This window comes from Cnephaeus nilssonii, assembly GCF_951640355.1.
Source record: "Cnephaeus nilssonii genome assembly, chromosome: 9".
NCBI classification, from domain to species: Eukaryota; Metazoa; Chordata; class Mammalia; order Chiroptera; family Vespertilionidae; genus Cnephaeus; species Cnephaeus nilssonii.
The window spans coordinates 72614675-72633938 of record NC_137080.1 but is presented as its reverse complement, the minus strand read 5'-3'; positions in this window follow the sequence as shown (position 1 = coordinate 72633938).

Genomic DNA, 19264 nt, shown 5'->3' with positions numbered 1-19264 from the left:
ACGCCCTTCAGGGCAAACCAGCTGGCCCCCACCCCTGTACCAGGCCTCTATCCTATCTAATAAAAGAGTAATATGCAGATTGATCATCACTGCAACACACAATATAGCTGCCCCCATGTGGTCAAAGATCCTGCCCCCATGTGGACACAAGATGGCCACCACAAGATGGCTCGCAGGAGAGGGCAGTTGGGAGGCACCCGGCCTGCAAGGGAGGGCAGTTGAGAGGGACCAAGCCTGCAAGGGAGGGCAGTTGGAGGTGATCAACCCTGCAGGAGAGGGCAGTTAGGGGTGACCAGGCCGGCAGAGGAGGGAAGTTGGGGGCAAACAGGCTTGCAGCAGAGTGGTTAGGGGGTGATAGGCTGGCAGGCAGAAGTGGTTAGGGGCAATCAGGAAGGCAGGCAGGCAAGCAGTTGGGAGCCAGCAGTCCTGGATTGTGAAAGGGATGTCCGACTGCCCGTTTAGGCCCGATCCCACCACCGGGATCGGGCCTAAACGGGCAGTCGGACATCCCTCAAGGGGTCCCATATTGGAGAGGGTACAGGCTGGGCTGAGGGACAACCCCCCTCCGTGCACGAATTTTGTGCACCGGGCCTCTAGTCCTTTATAATAAAAGGGTAATATGCAAATCGACTGAACAGTGGAACGACCGGTCGCTATGACATGCACTGACCACAGGGGGCAGATGCTCAATGCAGGAGCTGCCCTTGGTGGTCAGTGTGCTCCCACAGGGGGAGTGCCACTCAGCCAGAAGCCAGGCTGATGGCTGGCAAGCGCAGTGGTGGTGGTGGGAGTGGGCCTAAGCCGTCAGTAGATATCCCCCAAGGGCTCCAGGACTGCTAAAGGGTGCAGGCTGTGCTGAGGGACCCTCCCCCACCCAGTGCACGACTGTCATGCACCAGGCCTCTAGTATACTTATATACCTAGCCCATGGACAGGGGCAATAGGGTAGTGAAGATCTGGCCAGGGGCGGGGGTCGTGCAGGGAGGGGGAAGTAGGGGCTGGGAGGAGGGGAGTAAAGGGAGGGGGGAATGGGAGATATCTGTAATACTATCAACAGTAAAAAATATATTTTAAAATGTTAGGCTTGAAACCATAAAAATCCTAGAAGAAAACATAGGCAATAAAATCTCAGACATTTCTCAGAGCAGTATTTTTGCCAATATATCTTCTTGGACAAGGGAAACACAAGAAAAAAAAATAAACAAATGGGACTACATCAAACTAAAAGTTTTTGCACAGCAAAGGAAACTATTAACAAAATAAAAAGATAACCCATTGAATGGGAGAACATATTTGCCAATGATATATCTGATAAGGGATTAATATCTAAAATTTATAAAGAATTTATACAACACAACATCAGAAAAACAAACAATCCTATTAAAAAATAGGCAAAGGACCTGATTAGACACTTCTCCAAAGAGATTGTACAGGTAGCCAATAGACATATGAAAACGTAAATTAAAACTATAATGAGATATCACCTCACACCTGTCAGAATGACTATCATCAATAAATCAACAAACAACAAATGTTAGTGAGGATGTGTAGACAAGGGAACCCTAATGCACTGTTAGTGGGAATGCAGATTGGTGCAGCCACTATGGAAAGCAGTATGGAGTTCTCTCAAAAAATTAAAAGTGGAATTGCCTTATGACCCAGTGATTCCACTTCTGGTAATATATCTGAAGAAACCTGAAATACTAATTCAAAAGAATATATGCATCCCTATGTTTATTGCAGCGTTATTTACAATAGCCAAGATTTGAAAGCAGCCCAACTGCCCATCAGTAGATGAGTGGGTAAAAAAACTATGGTACATTTACACAGTGGAATACTGTTTGCTGAAAAAAAAGAAAAGAAGAAGGAAATCTTACCTTTTGCAACAGCATGGATGGACCTGGAGAGTATTACGCTAAGTCAGTGGTCGGCAAACTGCGGCTTGCGAGCCACATGCGGCTCTTTGGCCCATTGAGTGTGGCTCTTCTACAAAATACCACGGCCTAGGCAAGTCTATACTGAAGAAGTGGCATTAGAAGAAGTTTAAAAAATTTGGCTCTCAAAAGAATTTCAATCGTTGTTCTGTTGATATTTGGCTCTGTTGACTAATGAGTTTGCCAACCACTGTGCTAGGTAAAATAAGCTAATCAGAGAAAGACAAGTACCTTATGATTTCACTTATATGTAGCATCTAATGAACAAAATAAACAGGCGAGCAAAATAGAAATAGACTCATAGATACAGAGAACAGACTGACAGTTGTCAGAGGGAAGGGCGTTCTGGGACTGGGTGAAGAAGGTGAAGGGATTAAGGAAAAAAAAAAGAAAGAAAAGAAAACACCCCAAAACCCTCATAGACACAGACAATAGCATGGTGATTACAAGAGAAAGGGGGCTGGGAGAGGTAGGAGAGGTTCAAGGGCAGATAAATGGTGATGGAAGGAGACTTGACACGGGGTGGTGAACACAAAATACAATATACAGATGATGTATTATAGAATTGTACATCTGAAACATATATAATTTTATTGACCAATGTCACACCAATAAATTCAATGAAAATGAAAAATAACAATAAAATAGGCTGCTTAGACACCCACAAAGGTTTAAGAGACAATCAAAAGCTAGGGCAGGGTTGAAAGATACGTTTCATCTCTTTCCTGAGGCCACTTCTTCAAGACTAAGAGGTAGGTGTTTTATCTAAGGTACAGACACCAACATAAAGTCAAAGAAAATAAAGAAATAAAGGAATATGTTGCAAACAACAACAAAAAAGCAAGAGAAAAACTCAGAAAAAAAAAAGATTTTAATAAACAGGAAAAGTTGTTGTACTTGATAAATAGTTCAAAATAATGGTCATAAAAATGCTCATCAAGTTCAAGAGAAGAATGGGTGAACAAAAGAGAATTTCAACAAACTTTTGGTGTTTCAAAAGTAATCTCTCTCAGGGTTACAGCAATCTCTCAATATCAGGTTTTTGTATTATTATTATGTTTAAGAAATGGACTCTAATAGGATGAAATTGGGAATCCTGAGTTAAATTTTCATGTTTGCCCCTACCTGAGTTTTCTATATACCGTTGTGACTCGATGAAATTAATTAGCTTGGTTATTCCCTATCAAGACAAAGCCTGGAAATGGTATCTGCCACATTTCTAACAGTATGTACAGCACCCGGATGGATACCCACTGTTCAGACACAGCCAGCCGTGCAGGGAGGGGGACGATGATGGAGAAACCGACATCCTTTCTGGAAGCTCTCCCTGTGGATGTGGGTTATGGCAGGGAAAGTAGCATACTATGAATTTCTGTAATAAATTGTTTAAGATTTGTGTAATAAATTGAGTAACAGGAAACACCACAGTCTTATTTCTGTAATAAGATTGTCACTACTGGTCTAGAGATTTGGCTTATTCCCATTATGACTCCTGGAAAGTCTTTCTGCAGCTCTGTGTCTATGGCTGATCAGACCTGAATGGACATGTAAATATAATTCAGATTCCATCCTGCAAATGGCACATGGTGAGCCAGGATGAGCTGGTTATTCGCTCTGCATGAACCATGATTTCCCTCTCTGGTTGAATTTCCCGTCAACCAGACTCCTCAACCTCAGTGCTGCTGCCAGTACATTTTCCTCCTAGAAATAAATCGGAGTCTGTCTCCTGCCTTAAAACCTCTGGATGCCCAGCTGTTGCTCACAGGAGTAATTCGCAATTCCTTCCACAGGCACATACAGCCATTTACAATTTGGCCTCAACCCAATTCACTCCTTTTCTTCCTCCCCACTGTAATCCGATGCCCTACATTCCAGCTTCAGTTCATTTCTCAGCATTTCTTGAAACAGCAATGCCCTTCACTCTACCTTTATCCAAACTGTTTCTTTTGCCTGAAAATGTTCTTTGCCTGTTACAATCTCATAAACACGTGTATGCCTCTCCACCTGCTCGGAGGCTGTGCAGCCTCCCCGGGAACATCCCTCTCTACTCGCAGAGAGCTCATCACTCTCTCCGGCCTCCTCAGCCTTCTGTGCACATCTCCTCTCTACCACTCACTGAATAAAAGTCATCTCTGCTCTGCCGAGGGTCAGGGCTCCACCTTTCCTCTTCTCAACCCCAGCTCCAACCGGAGAGCCTGGCATTTGTACGTACTGAGTGGAAGGACTGTATTTCAGGTGTGCCGTTTATAGGCATGCTGGGAAGCTTGTGGGAGATGCAGCTTCCAAACCTGAGCTCATGTGGACCTTGTTGTAGGTGATACTAGCTTTAGAGGAGATACTGGGTTCTACTGAGGTCCTGCCGCCTCACTCAGACAGGGCCCCATTGGACTCAGGTTTCACTGAAGCCCATGTAAGGCAAGGCCCTGGTTAGGAGGTGCTCAACACCTGTAAGCATAGGGTGTTAGAGTTGGAAGGGATCTTATAGAGGTCTCCAGACTAAAGTCAATTAACCAAATGAGGAAACTGAGGCTAGAAAAGGTTGGGCAATGCTCCAGGTGACACAAAACGGTAGTATCAGAACTGCATTTCAACCTGAAATTTCCCTCCACTGCCCAGTGCTGACACTGACTGCTCTTTATACCCAGCCCTAGCTCTTTCTCTGCTGCTCAGCCAGCACAGGGATGTCAGGCAAAGAGGGCGAACATGTTCAAATCTCTTACTTCCAATGAGAGAAACTGGACATGGAAGGGAAACTGACTATGATATTTTTTTCCAAATTGAGGCTCTGTTAGAGAAGCCCGACTCCTTCCCTACTTCTCTACTTGGTGAGCCGCTCTGACCTGCTACTCAGACGAAAGGAGGGCCTGGGGGAACCTGTCCTTTGCTCCTGACACTTTCTTGCACCCTCGGATTCTCACACTTGCCTTCTCTGGTTTTGCCTTTTCTCCATCCCACGCCACTCCCTGCTTCCTTAACATTTAGGCACCTAAATACAGAATCAAGTATTTAATGTGCTTTTTCTGATATTTACTCATAAAAGGTCATTGCTTTAGAGCAGCATTTTTCAACTGGTGTGCCACAAGAATTTTTAAAACATGCAATACCTGACTCTTTAGTCAGGGGCACTGACCTCTTCTCTGTTAGACTGTCAAATAAAACAAATGACAACAGCCAACACAACAAAACAGTTGCCGGGTGTGAATGAATCAAAATTATACCTATTTTTTTTTTGTCAGATTGGCCAAAAAAACATATTTTTTGGTGAGCGGCAGAATTTTAGTAATTAGTATGTGTGCCATGAGGTGAGAAAGGTTGAAAATTGCTTCACTAGAACTTTAAGGAGAAGAGATGCAAAGGAAATCAAATAACCTGCAATAAGCACACCCTGGTAACTTTCACAGTGGATATTCATGCACAAATGTTTACAGATACAGACATTTAAAAATAGAGGCATTTATTCATGCCAGCAAATAGGTAAATGAAGTATGAAATAAGACTAGGGAGGGGACAGTGTTGAACTGGATGATCTCTAAAGATATTTCCAGGAACAAATTCTGTGATTCTTTCATGTGATGGAATCCAGTTGGAAAAAGCCTAAAAGTTTCCACAGAGTTTTTTTGACTGTTCGTTTTCCAGGGTAATCTATATATATAAAAGCCTAAGTCAGTGGTCGGCAAACTCATTAGTCAACAGAGCCAAATATCAACAGTACAACGATTGAAATTTCTTTTGAGAGCCAAATTTTTTAAACTTAAACTTCTTCTAATGTCACTTCTTCAAAATAGACTTGCCCAGGCTGTGGTATTTTGTGGAAGAGCCACACTCAAGGAGCCAAAAGCCGCATGTGGCTTGCGAGCTGCAGTTTGCCGACCATGGGCCTAAGTGATTGGCTGATTGGCCAACCAGCTAACCAGCCAATAGCTATGACATGCAATGACCACCAGGGGACAGACGCTCAATGCAGGAGCTGCCGAGTGACAGCAACTTTGCAGAGTGCCCTCTTGCACTCAGGAATCCCTCAGGGGATGTCGGACTGCCGGTTTCGGCCCGATCCCCGCAGGCCAGGCTGAGGAACCTCACCTACGGAGGGACCCCGCTTACTCCACAGATGACCTTCAAGCTTCGGTGCTGCTCCAGGTGCAGCTGGCCAGGGAGGGACTGTGGGAGGTTGGCTCCAGGGCGTGTCCAGCCTGACTTGCCCAGTCCTACCCCGCTGGCCACCTTCTAATCAATGTGAACAAATCCGTGCACCAGGCCTCTAGTCCTATATAATAAAAGCCTAATATGCAAACTGACCAAATGGCAGAACGACCAGTCGCTATGACGCGCACTGACCACGAGGGGACAGACACTTAATGCAGGAGCTGCCCACAGGCCCCAGGCCAACCAAGGCGGGTGCCAGTGCGGGCCCCCTAATTGTCCTGCCAGTTGCCCCACATAGGGATGTGACCGGCGGCAGGGGGTGGGGCCGGCGAACAGGCGATGCCAGGATGGCCAAGGCAGGTGCCAACAGCGGCCCCCTGATCACCCCACCAGTCACCCCACTGATTGGCCCTGATCACCCGCCAGGCCTAGGGACCCTACACATGTATGAATTTTGTGCATCAGGCCTCTAGTGGGAAATAAAAAACATACCCAACCACATTTAACTTTTCTTCTGAGTGCATGGACTTTGGGTGCCCATCAGTTTGGGCATGGCTTTGCCAGTCAGGCTCTCTCTCTCACATCTCAGATAAACACACCCTATGGTTATTTGTTACCATGTTTTAAAGGACTTTAGTAAGAAGCATGCCCCTTGGTCTCTGCCACAGAGAAACCTCCATAGTGCTCCCCACACAGTGAAAACATGTTCAACATGCACTGTGATCCTAGTTTCTCTGCCTTGGTCCTGGTCAGGACCCAGCATTATGGGAAAATGAATACATTTCCAGAGTGTAGAGTCCAGTGTCCCAAAGCAGTGTCATCATTGCATTTACTTTAAGGATAAGATCAAGTGGTATAGTACATGTAATAACAGACTATTATTCAATACAGCTAACATTTCTGACAAACTGATGAGTGTTTAGAGTGTTCAAGAGAAACGTAGAAAAAAAGCCACTTATAGGGCTATCAAATACTGTCATAATTTACACAGGATTATAAATTTGATAAACACTTATAGAAGTTAGAAATGTTTTTCTGAATATTGAAATGCTCTTTAAAGGTTTAATGATTGCCCTATGAAAGAACATATATGTGAATGTTTAAAAAAATTTCTTAAAATTCCAGAGATTGTGGGAGTTCCAGTTCAAGATGGTGACATAGACGGCTCCTGAACTCACTGCCTCCCAGAGACACACTGAGTCTACAGTAACATACACCCTCTAAAATAAACGCGGAAACACATTGGGCAAATGAGAATAAAACCCCACATGAAAATGGATAGAAGATCGGCCTGCGGACTGAAAGGTCCCAGGTTCGATTCCGGTCAAGGGCATGTACCTTGGTTGCGGGCACATCCCCAGTGGGAGGCGTGCTGGAGGCAGCTGATCGATGTTTCTCTCTCATCGATGTTTCTAACTCTCTATCCCTCTCCCTTCCTCTCTGTAAAAAATAAATAAAATAAAATAAAATAAAAAGAAAATGGATAGAAGAGGCTGTCATAAACCCCACCCATCAGGCATGGCAACACACAATTGGGAGAAAACTCACAACTCCCAGCTTTTCCATGAGGAGTAAAGGGTTTGGAATCCACATATCGTACCCCAACTTTTTAAGATTTTCACCTGAGGTGGGCCCCAAAAACATCTAGTTGTGTAAGCCAATGGAGCTTATGTCTATGAGACCCACAGGGCAAATCAAGATACATCTGCAAATCAATCGATGCAATATACCACATTAGCAAAATGAAGATTAAAAATTACATGATTATCTCTACAATGCAAACAACAACAAATTTGACAAAATTCAACATCCATTCATGATAAAAACTCCCAACAAACTGTGTATAGAGGGAATGCACCTCAACATAATAAAGCCCACATCTAACATTATGCTCAACAGAACTCAGTAAAACAGTTTACCATTTATCAGTTTAGTATAAAGGATATGATAAAGGCTAAGATGAACATTCTGATGGAAGAGAAGTAGAGAGCAAGGTGGGAAGGGGCCTGAGCTTCTAGGCTGTTCTCCCAGAAAATCCATGTGTTCAACAATCCAGAAGCTCTCTGATCCCCATACAACTGGGATTTTTGGAGACTTCCTCAAATTGTTAACTTCATTTCCAGTCCCTCTCCTTTCTCTAGAGAAGTGGAGGTGTGGCTGAAAATGTCAAGCTTCTATCATGGCTTGATCTACCTGGTGACTGGCACCCATCCAGGGGTCCACCTAGAGTCATCTCATTAAGGAAAAAGGACATCCTATCACCCAGGAAATCCCAAGGATTAGACCTTAGTGTAAGTAGCCAGGTCAAAGACCAAATATTAGAGCAAAAGATGCTCCTAGTGCTTTTTATCACTTCAGAAATTATGAGTTTTAGAAGCTCTGAGCTAGGAATTGGGGGCAGACACACTCTCTCTCTCTACACACACACACACACACACACACACACACACACACTAGAGGCCCGGCGCACAAAATTTGTGCATGGAGGGGGTGTCCCTCAGCCCGACCTGCACCTTCTACAATCCAGGACCCCTTGGGGGATGTCCTGCAGGATTGGCCCTAAACCATAAGTCAGACATCCCTCTTATAACCCGGGACCACTGGCTTCTATCTGCTCGCCTGCCTGCCTGCCCGGTGGCCCCTAACCCCTCTGCCTGCTGGCCTGATCACCCCCTAACTGCTCCCCTGTCAGCCTGATCGCCCCTAACTGCTCCCCTGCTGGCCTGATTGCCCCCTAACTGCTCCACTGCCTGTCTGGTTGCCCCTACTGCCTCTGCCTTGACCTCGCCACCACAGCTTTGTCCAGAAGGACGTCCAGAAGATGTCTGAGGGATGTCCAGTCTATCTGGTCTAATTAGCATATTACCCTTTTATTAGTTTGTTTATATATATATATATATATATATGGCTAATACGACCAGTCGCTATGATGTGCACTGACCACCAGGAGGCAGATGCTCAACGCAGGAGCTGCCGAGCTGCAGTGACTTGGCAGCGGCAGTTCTTGGGTGATGCACCCTGAAACCAGAGAGGAGGGAGCCTGATTCCTCATGGGGCCATGCGATTCCACCTTTGGCCCTGGGTTATGTTGTTGCTGGGGCACTATCAGCCCCAAATCTGGTTTACTGCACACTTGCATTTGCGTTCCACAACCTGCACTACAGCAACTTTGCAGAATGCCCTCTTGCACTCTGGGACCCCTCGGGGGATACTGGATCCTTGCAGGCCAGGCCGAGGGACCTCACCTGCCTGAGGGACCCCGCTCACTCCGCAGACCCCAGGGAGGGACCACGGGAGGTTGGCTCCAGGACATGTCCAGCCTGTCTTGCCCATTCCCATCCTGCCCGCCACCTTCTAATTAATTTTCTTTGAATGTGCACAAATCTGTGCACTGGGCCACTAGTATATATATAATATTATTTCATAATGGTATTGGCATAAAAACAGACACATAGATTAATGGAACAGAACAGAAATCCCAGAAATAAACCTAAGCATATTAATTTACAATGAAGGAGCCGAGAATATACAATGGGAGAAGGATAGTCTCTTTAATAAATGGTGTTGGGGAAATTAGATAGCCATGTGCAAAAGAATGAAACTAGACCCCTATCTTATACTGCACACAAAAATCAACTCAAAATGGATTAAAGGCTTCAACATAAAACCTGAAACCATAACCCCTAGAAGGAAACACAGGGTGTAAGTTCCTTGACATCAGTCTTTGCAATGGAGTTTTGGATTTGACACCAGAAGAAAATGCAACAAAAGTAAAAATTAAACAAGTGAAACTACATCAAATTTAAAAAGTTTATGTTGTCTGATAAGGGGTTAATATCTAAAATATATAAAAAACTCATATAACTCAACATAAAAAAAATTAAACAATCTGATTAAAAATGGGCAGAGGATGTAAATAAACATTTATGTAGAGAAGACATATAAATGGCCAACAGGTACCTGAAAAGGTGCTCAACATCTTTAATCATCGGGGGAAATGCAAATCAAAACCACAATAAGATGCTAAGTTAAATAAGTCAGACTGAGAAAGACAAACACTACATGATCTCACTCATATGTGGAATATATCCCCCCTCTCCTTCCACCTCCCTCCCAAAAACAGATCCTGAATTCATACCATAGATACAAAAAAACAAATAGGTGGTTGCTGGAGGGTGCAAGGGTGATCAAATGGGTGAGGGTGGTCAAAAGGTACAACCTTCCAGTTATAAGTCATGGATGTAAGGTACATCATGGTAGTCACAGTAATAATGCTATATTATAATAATACTAGTAATACTGTATATATTATATATAAACAGTAATGCACAATATATAGTAGTAACAATACTGCATTGTATTTTTAAAGTTGCTAAGAGAGTAGATATTAAAAGTTTTCATCAAAGAAAAAAATGTGTAACTATGTGTGGTGATGGATGTTAACTAGACTTATTGTGGTGATTATTTGGAGTATATACAAATACTGGAGGCCTGGTGCACGAAATTCGTGCACTGGGGGTGGGGAACGGTCCCTCAGCCTGCGCCCTCTTGCAATCCGGGAGCCCTCTGGGGATGTCCGACTGATGGCTTAGGCCTGCTTCCCAGGCAGTCAGACATCCTTAACACTGTGGGATTGCACTGACCACCAGGGGGCAGCTCCTGTGTTGAGAGCCTGCCCCCTGGTGGTCAGTGCACGTCATAGCAACCAGTCGTTCCACTATTTGGTCAATTTGCATATTAGCTTTTTATTATATAGGATTGAATCATTATGTTGTATACCTGAAACTATTATAATGTTATTGGTCAACTATATCTCAATTAAAAATAAACCCACAATGAGATATCACTTCATATCTATTAGAATGGCTATTATAAAAAAGATGAGAAATAAGTGTTGGCAAGGATGCTGAGAAAAAGGAACACTTGTGGACTGTTGGTGGAAATGTAAATTGGTGCAATCACTCTGGAAAATAGTATGGAGGCTCCTCAAAAAATTAAAAACAGAACTACCATATGATTCAGCAATTCTACTTCTGGGTATTTATCTGAAGGAAATGAAATCACTACTGTATTTTCCAGCGTATAAGACAACTGGGCGTATAGAAGATTTTCCTGGGTTAAAAAGTCGTCTTACATGCCGGAAAATACGGTATCTTGAAAAGATATCTGCACCTCCATGTTAACTGCTACATTATTTACAATAGCCAATACATGGAAACCACACACACACACACACACACACACACACACACACAAAATGGAATATTCTTCAACTACAAAAAAAGAAAATCTTGCTATTTGTACTAATATGATTGGACTTTGAGGGCATTATGCTAAGTGAAATAAGTTGGAGAAAGACAAATATTGTATGATCTCACTTATATGTGCAATCTAAAAGATCCAAACTCATAGATATAGAGAACAGACTGGTGCCAGAGCTGAGGGTTGGGAGGTGGGAGAAATGGGTGAAGGTAGTCAAAGGTACAAGCTTCCAATTATAAGACTTAATTCCTGGAGATGTAATGTACAGCATGATGACTATAATTAACCATACTGTATTGTATATATGAAAGTTGCTGATAGAATACATCTTAAAAACTTACATTATAAGAAAAAATGGTAACCATGTGAGGTGATGAATATAAATTAACTTATGATAATTAGTTCACAATGCATGCATATATAAAATCATGATTGACAAAAATAAAAACAGAGCATGTGAAGAGTTGTAAGACATTCAAAAGAGGTCTGAATTTTTCAACAATCTGGTTAATTGATTTAGCATCAGGTGACTAGGTTTTAGATAGAGAGGCTTGAATTACTATTGCTGGAAAAATCTACTCAAGTGTTCAGACTGGAAGCTACAAATAACTGAGCTCCATTTGAAAATCATTTTGCTTGTCTTTGGTCAGTCCCACCCCCCTTCCCATTTCCCATAAAGCTCTATCAAACCTTTACCAGCCTCTGTGTGCTCTCCCTACTTACACCTATCCCTGCTCCAAGCAGGTGCCTATACCACTTCATTGAGAAATGCACCAGATGTGAATTCCAACTTCTTATTCCCAAGCTACAAGGTAATTTATTCTCCTACCCATCTATTCCTTTTCCCCACCAATCTCAGAAAATGAGATGCCTCCCTGTTCAGGATTAAGTAGGAGTTAAACAGGGAGGCGAGGAGGGTGGGAGCATATGCCTGGCAGGGGAAACAGCATGCGAGATGGTCTGAAAATGAGAAGCAACATGTTGAGTTAAAGGAAGTGAAAGAAGTTCAGCATGTTTGGAGTGAGAGACCAGGCAAGGGTCTTGATCCTAACTAAGGAAAGTGGGGAGCCATTGCATTGTTTTATTCAGGAAGTGATGTGATGAAATCTGTCTTCCAGAAAGATCACTCTGGCTGCAGTGGGGGGGTCAAGTATGGAGATTAGGAAGAAGGTGTTAAAATTGGAAGCAGGAAGACCAGTAATCCAGGCAAGAAATGATGGTGGTTTAAACTTGGGAAGTGTGTGGTTGATTCAAGTTACACTTAGCAGACAGAACTGACAGGGCATGATGATGGTTGATGAGGGTGGAGAGGATGATGCCCAGGGTCTTGGCTTGTTCTACCAGGGTTTGGTGTGGCATTTACTGAGATAGAGAATGCAAGAGTTAAAGAAGGTTCAAGTGTAGTAGCAAATTATAAATTCAGTTTTCAGTATGTTAAAATTGAGGTACTTGCAGGGCATCAAACAGAGAAATTCAATCAATAGTAAAATTATGGATCTTAAGCTAAGGAGACAGGTCTGACTGCAGATATGGATTTGGGAGCAATTCACCTATAGATGTAATCAAGCTATGGGACTGCCTGGAGAGAGTGTGCAGAATCATGACAGGGTTCATGACAGGACCCCCAAAACAGCAAGATGTATGGGCTAGGCATGGGGTTAGGAGGCCATAAAGGAACTGGAAATACCTAGCCGAGAGGTGGAGCCACAGTAACCAAGAGCATCACGAGTTTTAGAATGGAGAAACTGGTCATATGCTGTCATGTGATCTTTGGATTTAATGACAAAATCCATTGTTTACTATGGTGGATGGAGCATCTTCATGAATGAAAAGAAGGTTATGTATGGATTGAAGGTGAGAAGTGAAGAAAGTGAATGAAGTAAAAACTCTTTCAAGATGTTTGGCTGTGAAGGGACAGAGAGGTAGAACAACATCTGAGGAGTTCAATGTCGGAAGTTCGAACTGGAGGGAAGCCTTTGTTTAAATAATTTGTTATTTATTCATTTATGCACAACAAATGGGCTACATGAATAAGATAGATGTATTCTCTACTCTTGAGGAAGAGATAAGTAGAAAGGAGTTAGCAATACAAAGAGAAAGAGAATAACTGATAGGATGTGGCATCAGAAAATGAAGAAGTGGATGGGACTGTCAGCAAGGTTGCAGTAGGCAGAATAATGGCTCCCAAAGGGTGTCCTCGTCCGGATCCCTCATGCTGTGAATATGTTAGGATATGTGACAGCAAGAGAGGATTAAAGTTGCTGACCAGCTGACTCTGAGATGGAGAGACTAGCCTGGATCATGCAGGTGGGCCCAATGTAATACAGGGTTCTCATATGTGCCAGAAGGAAGCAGAAGAGAGAGCCAAAAAGATGGCAGTGTGACAGGATCTTGGTCTAATATCATTGGCTTTGAAGATGCAGGAACAGGGTCCTGAGTCAAGAAATTTGGTGGCTCTAGCCGCTAGAAAAGCTGGGCAACAGATTTTCCCCTAGATCCCTCAGCCTTGCCAGCACCTTGCTTCAAACCCGGAGAAACCCATGTCAGACTTCTGACCTACAGAACCAGAGGAGAATAAATGTGTACTGTTTTCAGTCACTAAGCTTGTGGTCATTTTTGACAGTAGCAAAAGGAAACTAATAGGGTGACCTTCAAATATGTTTGCCCACATTAATCCTAAATAAATTAAAAAAATATATATGCCCACTCACATATTTTTATGCAAACATCTAAAATTTTCATCCTAAGTTTAAAAAGTTAAAAAGAATATAATTTCTGCTGCATGTAAATATTTTATTAAAAAAACAATGTTGTTACATCATTCTTTTAAATGTAAACAAGGAAATCTAAACTGCATAATGATTTGATATTTACCATCATCTATTTAATTCACCATCATCTACAAATATGAATTCTTTAACAGATGAAAAATTTCCATCATTACCTTTTCTCCTTGAAATATTTTCATTTTAATTCCCCCACAGAATTGCATCCTAATGTAATATGATTTTATGCTTGAAAGTCTTATATATCATTCTATCAAACTTCTCTGCAACAAAAATGTGTATGTAAATGGGAATTTTAATATTTTTCTCAAATATAAGGTTGTATGTCAATATAAGTTATAATTATTTTTTAAAATATATTTTTATTGATTTCAGAGAAGAAGGGAGAGGGAGAGAGGGAGAGAGGGAGAGAGGGAGAGAGGGAGGGAGGGAGGGAGGGAGGGAGGGAGGGAGAAATATCAATGATGACAGAGAATCACTGATAGGCTGCCTCCTGCACATCCCCTACTGGTGATTGAGCCCGCAACCCAGGCATGTGCCCTTGACCAGAATCAAACCTTGGACCCTTCAGTCCACAGGCTGACGCTCTATCCACTGAGCCAAACCAGCTGGGGCTATAATTATTTTTAATAAATGTTTATCAAATCAATATATGTGTTATGTATAATGAAAATTCTACAAAGTAAAATGTTATGGGAGCTGCATTGTTCTGTGAGATGGGTGGCTTTTTTTTCCTAATTAGGTTATGTAGCTATAGGTAAATATGACATAGCTAGAAAGAAACAGGGCTCAGCATCAACCATATTCCTATATTACATATGATAAATGCAAAATATTATTTACATAGTAAATGGAAAAAATGGAGTAACTTTTATAACATCACTCAATTTGTTGAAATTCTTCCAAGTTATATACTCAAATTCATAGTAATATATAAAAATTATATTTAAACTTTAGCTCCTGACCATTGTCATGTCTACATTTAATTCTGTTGAAGGAAAAGCATAGAAAAGTGCTGACTGACCAAACTGCTGACTAACCTTTTACAATTACTAACTTTCTCATTTTCTGGGAAATACACCTAGAAGGCTTATCAAGGCTGATCAAATGCCTCTTAATTAGATCTGCTATTCTTTCATTTAGAAACTCATTGCACATGGAGCTAAAAATACACGACGACTGAGCAAAAATTGAAAATTTTCTATTTTAGGACTTTTCCCATTGGCTGTGAATGGAGACCTATATAATCATCTAAAGTTTAATTTTCTACTTTATCAAAAACTGCCTTAAATATGTGGAGGTCAGAAAGTCACACACCTGAGTATTATTACACATAGATTGGTGATTTCATTTTATAGTTGAAGATAATTGTTTAAATTTATACCTTGAGAGAATGAAACAGCATATCTGCCCCTGAGAGGGAGAAATTAATATTAATTAAAATTTTCTAGATTTCAGGGCACTACATATTAAATGGATTAATGAGACGTTTTATCCTATTTCCATACACAATGAAATGTTCAGCTTTAAAAGTGCACTTTAACCTGCTTCATGGAAATTCATAGCAAAATAAAAAGGTGGGGGGAGGCATTAGGCCACCAGTAAATGTGTGACTTAGGTGAATTAACGATGTTTAGCATTATTAACAGTAGAATTAATATATTTCCATTAAGTTAATCTAAACTTATATACACATAACAGCAACGAATAAGTAGCAGTGAAGTGACTGACAAGGAGCAGCAAACAGGATATTTGCTTGTAAGAAAAAAGTGAATATGGATTCAATAACATTTTAGTACAAGTTAACGGAATTGCTTCTCCCACACATCTGACTTAATGTTCAAGAGTCTATAAAATTCTAACTTACCTTCAAATATGTTCCTTTTCCTTGAAGCTGTAGCCCTCACTGGTTGAGGAACTTGCTCTCTTCCTCCTTGAGATCATGGAAATACTTCTGAGGTAGATCAGGACACACCTAAATTGAGTTCTCACTGAGTGTTTTTCATAGAACAAAGCAAAAAAAAAAAAAAAAAAAAAAAAAAAAAGAAGCAGAGCAGGTGCCCCTCATAGCCAACTGGCTTTCCTCGAGTGCCTTCCAAATATCTCCAATCTTCTAGTTCTGGGACAGATAGGAAGATAAGCCACCAAACCTTGCCTTGCGTTTGTCACTTGGGTAAAATAAGGCACAGTCGCCTTTGGTCTTTGTCCTGTTCTGCTTTCTCTCTTACCCCTCTCCCTAAGGTGACCTGTCCTTGGGCAGGAAGTAGGGAAGAAGGGAAGTTGCTAAATGAAATTGTTCTCACTCCTTCTGCCTCCTCTTACAAAATATCCCAACTCTCTAAGCGTGGGTTCCCCCAAAAGCAGAGCCTGAGCCAGGCCAGCATACCTGGAGCAGGGAGACGGCAGAGTGGCGGGGAAGAGGGGGAGCCCACCAAGGACGCTTTAGCCAGTTGGCGGCTGCGGTGCTGCTGCTACGGAAGCCTGGCTGGGGGATCATCAGAGGAGCCCGAGGAAAAGTCTCAGGACCAGCTCTCCGAATCAAGGGGGGCGCCTTTAGCTGCCTGCATCATGGCTCAAGGACCGCCCTGCAGCGTTAACTTCCTCCCGCTGCGGGGTGCACCTGTGTGAGCGCCCAGGCACCCACAGCCCCGGGGGAGCCGAGGCCAGGAGCTTCTCTGTTGTACCTGCACGCAGCTGGTCCAAGCCTGTGCAGAACCGGACGTGGGAATGAGAGGGGACATGGAGAGGTAGGAAGAGGTCACGAAAGGTGGACCCGGAACCCAGGATTCTAAAGCCACGCCGAGCCCTCAACAGGAATATATAAGGCAGGGAAAGACACGAGGCCCATAATGTGGTTCAGGTGCTTAATTGATTCAAGAAGGCTTTGCTGAGACGGTTAAAATCTTGAATTGTTTCTTTGGCTTTTTAAAAAAATTTTCTTTATTGATTAAGGTGTTACATATGTGTCCTTATTCCCCCATTACCCCCCTACATCCCCCCCACTCATGCCCTCACCCCCCTGGTGTCTGTGTCCATTGGTTAGGCTTATATGCATGCATACATGTCCTTTGGTTGATCTCTCCCCCTTACCCCCACCCTCCCCTGCCTTCCCTCTGAGGTTTGATGGTCTGATGGATGTTTTTCTGGCTTGTTACGTGTTTTTATACCCTAGAGCAGTGATGGGCAACCTTTTGAGCTTGGTGTGTCAAACTTCGCCAAAAAACTGAGCATAACTCGGGTAGTGTGTCACTTTGAGGAAAAAACATTATTTCGCAAATGTTTCATCCTCAGGAGCAGCAAATGTTTCATCCTCGGCATGCGGCCTCCTCAGCGGCCACGTGTCATCAGAAATGGCTACGCGTGTCAGTGCTGACACGCGTGTCATAGGTTCGCCATCACTGCCCTAGATAAATGTATCCAAGTATACCTAAGATGGGCAGGAGAATGCCTCTCTTTTGTGAGGAGGAAAGAAAGTGATTATTAAAGGGGAGGTGGAGCCTGGCCGCTAGTGTGGCTCACCGGTGGAGTGAGACCTATGAACCAGGAGGTCACAGTTCGATTCCCCGTCAGGGCACATGATCCTCTCTCATCATGGATGTTTCTCTCTCTCTCTCCCTCTCCCTCTCCCTTCCCCTCTGAAATCAATAAAAATATATTTTAAAATAAAAATAAAGAGGAGGTGGGAAAGGAAAGGATTTTTCTAATGCTTGAGCCCAAAGTATATTCTCAGGGAGGTCAGTTTCAGGAAGGGTCATATGGAATTTGAGGCTCTGGAAATGGATCCCTTTAAGACTTTTCTTGACAACATATCCAATATTCTTCCAGGTTTACATGTCCACTTTTGAAGTTATCCGAAGCCCAGATATTAGCCTTCAAGAGATGGAGGCAGTTCTCAATCATATCAATACAGGGGAGGACCGAGGGTTTGTGCTGACTGAGTTAAGTTCTTAGGCTTAATGGCATGAAGTTGCCTTCTGTGGTCTCTGGATTCTTCCTCCACATCTCCACCCATTTCTGTTCATTCCTCTTTGTGGGATCTTCTTTGGTATCTCCTTTTGGATGTGTTTCAAAATTCCTTCCTTGATTCTCTTCTCTCCTTAATCTCCAGTCTCCATGCTCTCCAGGCAGATCTCATTCACTTCCATGGCTTTAATCCCGACTACACATGGATGAACACCAAATATTGATCTTTAGCCCCAATGATTTCTCCCCTCCCCTGGAGTTGCAGATTTATTAATCCAACTGTTTCCTGGATATCCTCCCCAGTGATGTGTCACAGTCAGCTGGAATTCAACTGAATTAACTCTTTGTCTCCCCTGCCACTCCCAAAGCTGCACTTTCCCCTAATTCCCTATCCTAGTGGTTATAATCATTATCCATTCATTCCAACAAGCTAGACACTTAAAAGGCACCCTGGACTTCCTTCCTTCTGCACTTTGCACACCAGAGTTCTGTTGATTTTCTAATACTCTTACATTCATGTGATTTTCTCCATTCCCAATGCCACTACCTTAGTCTGGGACTCCATTGTATTTTTCCTGGATCATTATGAAAGCCTCCAATCTGGTCATACTACCTCCATTCACTTCAATCCTTCATTCTATTCCCAAAATTGCTCCCCAAGAGTGATCTCACAAAATGTAAATCAAATCATTTTACTCCCTTGCTTAAAATTCAATGATGTCCTGCCCTGACTGGTTTGGCTCAGTGGATAGAGTGTCAGCCTGTGGACTCAAGGGTCCCAGGTTCAATTCTGGTCAAGGGCATGTACCTTGGTTGCGGGCACATCCCCAGTAGGTGGTGTGCAGGAGGCAGTTGATTGATGTTTCTCTCTCATCGATGTTTCTAACTCTCTCTCCCTCTCCTTTCCTCTCTGTAAAAAATCAATAAAATATATTTAAAAAAAATTCAATGATGTCCCTTTGCCAACAGGATAAAATTCCAACTGCTTAGCATGACTTATAAAGTCCTTCATGATTTAACTCTGACTATTAGTGTTATCCAAAATAGGCAATTCTATAAATACAGTTTCTCCACCTGCAATGCCCTTGTACATATAATTGAGCTTCATAAATATCACACTGTGTTAAGGGGGCTGTTTATCTGGTTTCCCCACTTTGGAACAAAATCTAATTTATT